Genomic DNA, 9,238 nt, shown 5'->3' with positions numbered 1-9,238 from the left:
CCATTTCAGATAGCCAATGGGTTTCTCCCTTGGTTATAGTGCCCAAAAAGAATGGTAAATGGAGAGTTTGCATTGACTATCGAGAATTGAACAAGGCAACCTTAAAGGATCATTTTCCTCTACCTTTTATTGATCATGTACTAGACACTTTAGCAGGTAAAAAGTATTTCTCATTCTTGGATGGTTTTAGTGGTTACAATCAAATTCAGGTAGCACCTGAAGATCAAGACAAAACCACCTTTACTTGTCCTTGGGGAACTTTTGCCTATCGAGTACTCCCTTTTGGATTGTGCAATGCACCCGCCACATTTCAAAGGGCTGTACTAGGAATCTTCTCAGATCTGATTCATGATTGTGTAGAGGTATACATGGACGATTTCACAGTCTATGGTAATACATTTGAAGAAGCTTTGGCAAATTTGGAAAAAGTACTGGTAAGATGTAAGGAAACAAATCTTTCTTTAAGTCATGAAAAGTGTTTTATGATGTTTACTGAAGGGATTGTTTTAGGACATCATATTTCAGGAGATGGAATCAAAGTTGATAGATCTAAAGTAGAAGTCATCTCTAAGTTACCTGTTCCAAATTTCCAAAGAGATGTTAGAAGTTTTCTTGGGTTTACTGGTTATTACAGAAGATTTATTGAAAACTTCACTAAGATAGCATCCCCTCTTTTCAAACTACTTGCTAAAGATTGTGAATTTAAGTGGGATCCTGAATGTCAATCTGCCTTTGAAGCTTTAAAGACTAGAATATCTGAAGCACCCATTCTAAGGGGTCCAAATTGGAAACTCCCTTTCCACATTTCTACTGATGCTTCAGATACAGCTTTAGGAGCTGTTTTGGGACAAAAGGATTTGATCCCTTACGCCATTTATTACACGAGTAAGAATTTGACTCCTACTGAGTTAAATTATACTGTTACTGAAAAGGAATTTCTAGCCGTTGTTCATGCTATAAACAAGTTTAGACACTATATAACCGGCTATGAAACCTTTGTCCACACTGATCACTCTGCCATTAGATACCTCATGAACAAACCAGTCACTAATGGTAGAGTTACAAGATGGCTTTTGCTTTTACAAGAATTCAACATAACTGTGTTAGATCGACCAGGTAAACAGAACACAGTAGCTGACTTCTTGTCTAGAATCCAAAACACTAATGAGGACTCTCCTGTAGAGGATAAATTTCCAGATGAGTATTTGATTGCAGTAACTACCAAAACCCCTTGGTATGCTGATATTGCTAATTATTTAGTTACTGGAAAGTTACCTTTACATTTATTTCCTAATGAGAAAAGGAAAATCATTCAGGATAGTTCACATTATTCTTGGATTTCTAATGAATTGTTCAGAACAGGGCCAGATTTGATGATCAGAAGATGTGTACGGGAGGATGAGATGCCTGACATCCTTAAGGCATGTCATGATGAACCTTGTGGCGGACATTTTTCTGATAAGAGGACTGCCTATAAAATCCTTTCATCAGGATATTATTGGCCTTCTCTCTTTAAGGATGCGAAGCAATATGTTAAAAGGTGTGACAGTTGTCAGAGAATTGGGAGACCAACTCTTTCAAATGAAATGCCACTACAGCCACAGGTATGCATCGAACCTTTCGAGAAATGGGCTCTAGATTTTGTTGGACCAATTAATCCGCCATCCAAGCAAAATAGATATATATTGGTTTGTACTGATTATGTTACCAAGTGGGTAGAAGCTATAGCATTAACTTCTGCTACTGAAAATTCAGTTGTTCAATTTCTTTTTAAGGATATTTTCACTCGTTTTGGTGTCCCAAGAGAAATTGTAACAGATCAGGGAAGCCAATTTACATCAAGGATGATAGAGAAGCTGATGGAGGAATATAAGATCAAGCATAGAACATCTACTCCATACCATCCGCAAGCGAATGGTCAAGTAGAATCTACAAATAAAGTTCTTGAAAGCATCATCACAAAGACTGTTCATCTTCATAGAAGAGATTGGGCAGAAAGACTTCCTGAAGCCTTATGGGCCTATAGAACTACATGGAGGAACACCACATGACATTCTCCCTATGAACTTGTTTATGGGAAGGAAGTCCTGTTCCCCATTGAGTTCCAAATCAAGACCTTCAAGACAGCAGTTCAATTGGGGATGAGCTTATCAGAAGCCCAGAAGCACAGAATGGACCAGTTAAACGAACTAGATGAAATGAGACAAGATGCAATTCTAAGGACCGATCTAGTTCAGCACCAAAGAAGCAAATGGCATGATCGACATATCAAAGAAAAGAAGTTTCAAAAGGGTGATTGGGCACTCTTGTTTGATTCAAAATTTAAGGACTTCAAAGGAAAATTTCAAACTCATTAGCTTGGGCCATATGAGATTGATGAAGTGTTTAATAATGGAGCAGTTAGAGTGAAGACTATTGATGAACTTCAAACTCCCTTTATTGTGAATGGCCACCGGTTGAAAGTTTACCACAAGCCACTCTCAAAAGAGGAGTTTGTTAAGATATTCCAAGGCGATTCTGAAATGAGGCTGGTTGAGAAGAATTCTTCTCCTCCATCAGCCTAATCTCTGTTTTTTTCAATTTCAATGAAAAAAAAAAAGGAAAAAAAAAAAAAGAAAAAAAAAAAAAAGAAAAAAAAAAAGAAAAAAAGAAAAATGAATAAATGTATGAGCCTGAAAACCAATCTCTGATTGGCAGTCTCATGCAGAAAACATGAGGTGAAAATCAGGGTCACCTGACACCTCATGTTTTCCAAAAAAAAAAAAAATCTCTCTCTCTCTTTCATCTCATTTCATTTATTCCATCTCACCATTTCCTTCCATCTCACCATCCTCACTTCACCTCACTGCTTTCCACCCATTCATTCATTCATTCATTCCATTTCATTTCATTAATAAAGTTTTTTTCAGGCAACTAAAGTATTTTATGCAGCTGGAAGACACCATTACAGTTCCTGCAGCTATTTGGCAATTCTGCAGCCGTTTAGCCTTTCTGCAGCCTTCTGCACCTGCACAAGAAACACAGTCTGTTTGAAGAAAATATTTACAGTTCAAAATCATCAAAGATAAGGAGGAAAGAATCATGTGCTAGCAATAAAGTTGACAAAAGGTTAGTAGCAAATTATCAGAAGCCAAATCAAATGCGGATCTGAGGTATGTTTAAAATTTTAAACCTATAGTTATTTCATTACGCAGAATTTTCTGGGTTATGTCTTGTTGGCCACTAATTGTAATGATTACCCATTTTCTTTTCCCATACGACCACAAATCTACGAATCCTCCACGTCTACCAGCTCATAATACCCACGATTTTTGAAATCACATATGGCTGTTTTTGTCATTAAGGTTTCGTACCCTAATGACGTAACCTACCGTATTACGTCTCTCAGTCCTCATCCCGCAGCCATGTGTTAATCCACAGCCGAAATCGGAGAATATAGCCATTCCATTCATCATTTCGAAACCCTCTGTGCTCATAACACTCCATTTCACGCTATCATCTCCCTTATTCCGTTTCACTCACTACGATTACCTCCATAAACCATACTCTGTTTTTCTCTCTGTTGTATAGCCAGTAAACGTGTGATACAGTTGTATTACGACTGCTAGTCACTGTTTCACTGTGTTCACGCTGTTATCCACCACTTAACTCTGATTCAAGCCGTGAATTCTCGGTGTCTGAGGCTGTTGATGCACCCATATATCCTCTGTTCCACAAAGTCTGAACAGGAACCGAGGAATTACTGTGTAAAGTCACCATCAAAGTCGTGTTTTAAACAGAGCTGAGGAGTCAATGGGAAAACTTTTAAGGGCTGAACCAGAAGGTTCGAAATTCTTGGAGGCATACCCTCAGGTTGAGGAGGCATTGCAAAAAGCCAATTGGCTACAGTGCATCAAGAAGTTTAAGGGCTACCACAAAGAAGTAACAAAAGCCTTTGCAAGGTCATTCAAGGATAAAGACAGTCAAGTAGAGGTGGGTGATTTAACATTTGCAGTCAGTGAGGGAAGCATAGCAAGGGCTACATCTCTTCCACAAACCGGTGAACGTTGGTTCAAAAACCGGGCAGTCCAGGATCAACAATGGAAGCGGATTTTTAAAAACCCAGGTATGGATACAAGTGTTTTCACCAAAGGAATTCCTATCTCTCATGTTAAGGAAGAATGGAAAATTCTACTGTTGTTAGTGAAAAAAAATTTCACGTGTGAAGGGAGATTTGGGGTATTATACGTTTATCATGGTAAAATTATGCTGCAATTTCAAGGAGAACATGATATAAATCTTCCCTACTTTCTATTCCAAAGCCTTAGGAAAATGTGTTCCATGGCCCAACGGAATCCACGAAACATTGAAGCTTACCTCTGTCATCATAGTCTTGTTAAGTTATTGGTAGAAGAACAATTAAAAGAAAAACAAGACACATGGGAGAAATTCCTTGTAAGGAATCATTTTGAAGAACCTGGAGAAACTTCTATACCTAGGAAAAGCAGAAGGAAGAGAAAAGAAAGTATCTCTGAGACTGATATCTTAGAGGAAACTGTTCAAGGACAAACTGTAGAGGAAATAGAAGTACATCATCCTGAACCTGAGATTGAACCTACTGAAGACAGTGCTCAAGAGATTATCTCAGAAACCCTCGCTGAACTTGCCAAAGAAGCTGCCAAAAAGAGAAGAGAAGATAAAAAGAAACAAAAACAAGACAAGGGAAAATCCATAATTCAAGAAACTGATCAGACTCCAGAGCATTCTAGTGATGAAGAAAGAGATAGCCAACCCTTAGCACAAAGGTTAGCTAAACTCCATGAGAAAATTGCCCTCTCCAAGAAAGTAAAAGTACAAAAACCAAGGAAAAAGGCACAAAAAGAAACACAGAGTGCTGCCACTGTAAGAAGGAGTAGTAGATTGCAGAATAAAGGGAAAGCCACAAGGACACTTTTCATTGATCTAAGCACACCTGAGAAGGGTGCTATAAAAGCAGACCTTGAGGATAGTCCACAACGTGAGGCAGCTACTCCTCCAAGGGAGGACAATCCATTTCAGCCGGAGTTTGAAACTGAAATTGAGCATGAATATAGTCCAAGGAAGTCACCAATTGTTGACCCAGTTCAACAAGAGGTGTACAACTATTTTGAAACATTGGAGGAGAACACTGCTGGCCCAAGTAATGTCATACCTCATGAGCAGCAAATAGACTTACTCAAACAAGAGATCTATGAACTTGAGGTGCTAAACCGTCACATTAAACAGAGAAATGAAGAAATGAAGCAGCAAGCTGATATTGCCAAAGCAATCCAAGATAACACCTTTCTTCACATGAGCATGTGGCAGAAGAAAAACAGCAGACTCAAGAAGAGATGTAGAAGGCTGAACAGAGCCTTAATCAATTTGAAATTCAGATGCATGTTCAAGAGACCAAAGGTTAATGTTTCCACACAAAGGAAGAGGAGGAGATTGGATGTCTTAGCTGAGGCATCCCAGCAGGTGGATTGAATTGTGTTTTCATTGCATGAGGACATGCAATACCCTCGGAGTGGGGGTATGTAGAGCCTCTACTCTACACCTACTTGTCTACCATTTTCCTCAGTTTTTCCTCATCTTTTCTTCACTTTTGCCTCATTTTCACTATAAAACCACCCAGATCATTACATTAGGTGTCATTAAGCATGATCAAGCAAGTTTTGCTAATGGATGACTATTTGTTTAGATTTTGACTTACTTGCAGGAATCCCGCAGCTATCTGATGATCCTGCAGCTATCTGAAGATCCTGCAGCCTTTTTGTTAAACGCAATGTTCCACGTGTCGGTTTGCCAGATGAGCCACATGGGCACTTAGGTATCAACGTGCTCGAGGTTCCTGTCCCATTTTTCCAGCCATCCACGTCATCTTTACCCATGGTCAAAGCTGGTCAAGTTACGGTCAACTCAAGGCTGTTTAACGGTGATTGTGAGCTGCTTGGTCACGTCATCTTAAACGGTGACTTGTCCACATTCTACAGGTGGCAGGGGACATGATCCAACATGGGATTCATTACCCATGACGACAGAACCATTAAACTCATCCACGCAGCTGTATGATGTGTCAAGGGACCATAAATACGCATGACAGTTTGTTGTTTTTCAGTTAATTAGCTGTACGAGTAGGTTATCTTAGAAACCTCTATAAATAGCTGCGTCTGCGTACGCTCATCAGACTTTTATCAGTTGTAATTTCTGAACTTGTGTTAAATTTAAGAGCGTTGTGAACTCTGTTTTTTTTAGTGCTATTCTAGCACTCTGTTTTGTACACTTTTTGCAAATGGAGGAATAGACATAGCACCGTTTTGAAGTTTCCAGATCTCTGAGTTTTCTTGTGGCTGAATGAATAGAGGGCCCTTGCTCATCTCAGCCTCTGTAAAGTATTTTATATGCAGTATTTCTTTATTTTCCTATTCATTTCTTTAAGCATGTATAGTTTCATTTACTTGTTTTCCTTTCTTTCAAGTTGATCAGTGTTACTTCTTTGCAGGTTTCTTTTAGCCTGGGATTTATTTTTATGTGTGTGTGTTTGCTTTACAAACTAATGGTATTTGAAGTTGACAAATTCAAGTGCTGCCTTTGTTTTTATAGCTGATTTTTAATCTTATTTCTCAAAGAGCTGCTAACACATGAATGATCTTCATCATAAACTGTTATCTTTTAAGATCAGAATATCACTAACTTGCAGTTAGTTTTGAGTGCTTTTTAGACTATTCTTTCACTACTTTCTAACCATACTTTGCATAGTACATATGGCTGAAGTAGAGAGTTAGAAAGAGCAAAATATTACCACTAGTCTTTAAAGTAGAGTTTTGATTTTAAGTGCTTCTTAGACTATTCTTTCACTACTTTCTAATCATACTTTGCATAGTACATATGGCTGAAGTAGAGAATTAGAAAGAGCAAACCATTATCATTAGTCTTTCAAGCAGATTTTTCTCACTTTTCTAATTCAACTTAAGCTACTTTCTATCCGTGCTTTACACAGTACATGTGCTTTGAAGCATCGAGTTAGAGAGAGATAATCTTTATTTTTGGGTTTTAAAAGTGACTTTATTTTCTTTTATTAGCAGCAGCTTGAATGGTGTCTAGTGCCATTGGAAGTGGTCATTTGCTTTCAAATTTATTTCAAGTTATTTCAGTTCATTTATTCCTTTCAAGCATTTCCTTTCAAGCAAGTAGTTAGAGATCACTAAACACACACTTTCACTCATTTAGGATTCACTCTACACACACACCATCACTCACTTGTTTATAAATTATCACTCCATCTTAGGAACATAATTAACCACAACAACACCCCCAATGATAAGAAAAACTCTAAGAGGTTACTTAAGTACATATAGTACACCTTCACTTCATCAGCTTACGAGCCCCGGGTTGACAATTAATACTAGCAATTTAGATAACACTAAATTGACTAAACACCATCCACTCCGTGAATGCCATGAAGCTTGGGGGCATGTACCTCGATTTGCATTATCATGCTGGGGGCATGCAAATTTATAACAAGCATAGTTTTTCGTTTCAAGCTTGTGTAAACATGAAACTGAATCCAAGCAAAGTTCTCCATGGTTCAAGCTTGTGTAAAAATGAACCCATACCTGATTTACATCCTGTGATTGCCTTTTATCTGCTAAAATCTACTAGATGAGCCTTGGTTGTTTCATTCCATCGCCACCATCTCTTTGGCCGATCATATGCTTTCACTTGGTTGTTTATCCTTTCCTGAGGAACCGCAGCGATGAGTGGTTTTATTAGCCAACCTCTTGACCATTACATGTTTTGAGCAGTTCCACCATTACCGGAACCAGTTGCTACCCTTTATACCACTCGTTCCTTCAGGACGAGTCGCCTTTACGCTCTTTTCTGACTCGTAAAATATGAAAAGATTGCCGAGTATTTTTCCTTTTTGACTCGTTAAAGAGAATAAAAATGGAGGTCCGCTTTTAGCTCTTTTCTGACCATTTAAAGAAGAAAAGATTGCTGAGTCGCTCCTCTTGACTCGTTAAACGTTAATAAGGGGCAGTCGTTTTAAGTTATTTTTTTCGACCGTTAAAACATAAAAAGATTACCGGGTTTTGTCGTTTCAAACTCGTTAATGGTCATGAAACGACGTGGTTTTGACCGCTTTTTTACTTTTTCAGGTCGAAATCACTATTTATGAAAAGTACTCCTCGGTCGTAATGGTCGGGCGGTTCTTTCAGGCATTTTTTTATACTTTTTCGGGCCCGAGAGACACAACTTTACAAAAAAGGACACCCCTGGAGTTTCCTTTTCTGCTGTCTTTTCAAACTCTCTAAACATGAAAAGACGCCGAGTTCTTCCTTTGTCAGACTCGTTAAAACCTGATGACATCGGATTTTGTCGAAATGACGTACCACAAGCATATGCTATCCCCATCAAGCTTGTTAAAAATAATCGGGGTACTCGCCAGAAATGGCGGGGGAAAAAAGGAACCATAATTACCGTCGTGTCGACAGTATGTCGCTCTTGAACATGGCACTTCTTTGCTTTCGTGTCCAGGGTGGGGATATCTCATCTTATATTTTTCACTTGCTTCCATGGACTTGGGTACCCTATTTGACCTCTCATCTACTCATTGCCTCGTCATCATGACCTTTGATCCATCGATGTCAAATACTGCCAATTCCACTATCGTGCCGCTGATATGTTCAAGAGAAGTTGACCTCTGAAAAGAAACAACCTCCATCTGATAGTTCACATGATCTTGATTCACAACATTATCTCTCTGTCTCGTGTCGATGATGTGGGAAACATTATGGCCCACCTTCGATCAAGTTCACTTCCTGTCGACTTCAGCTCATTATCCAGGAAGCTGATCTAGAGACTCCCTTCCGGTGCCTTGGAGCCTGCATGCCTCAATGGCAGGTTCTTCGTGTTCGACGTGAGGTTTTCATCATTGGCCTCCGATCGAATGATTCTACGGGTGTTCGACACCAGCTCATTAATTCGCACGCCGTATATTGTACCTATAGTACCTTGAGAGCCATTGTCATTATTGGTGGTACCTCTCGCGTCTGTTAACAGATTCCACTATTGACTGGTAATCAGACGATGTTCATGCATGTTCGACTTCAGCTCATATATTTGCATGCTTGAACTTGTACTCTTGTTCGGGTCGAGATGGAGCGCAAGACCCTGGATTGTGTCTGTTGTAATCCAGGCGTGATTCTTGATACATGACTCATTCACTGGATGGCTG

The sequence above is a fragment of the Pinus tabuliformis genome, chromosome 2_1 (genome assembly GCF_031772625.1).
Source record: "Pinus tabuliformis cultivar Carrire ecotype Pingquan chromosome 2_1, CPIR1, whole genome shotgun sequence".
In the NCBI taxonomy this organism is placed as follows: domain Eukaryota; kingdom Viridiplantae; phylum Streptophyta; class Pinopsida; order Pinales; family Pinaceae; genus Pinus; species Pinus tabuliformis.
The sequence above is the reverse complement of the archived record's forward strand: the minus strand, read 5'-3'. Positions refer to the sequence as shown.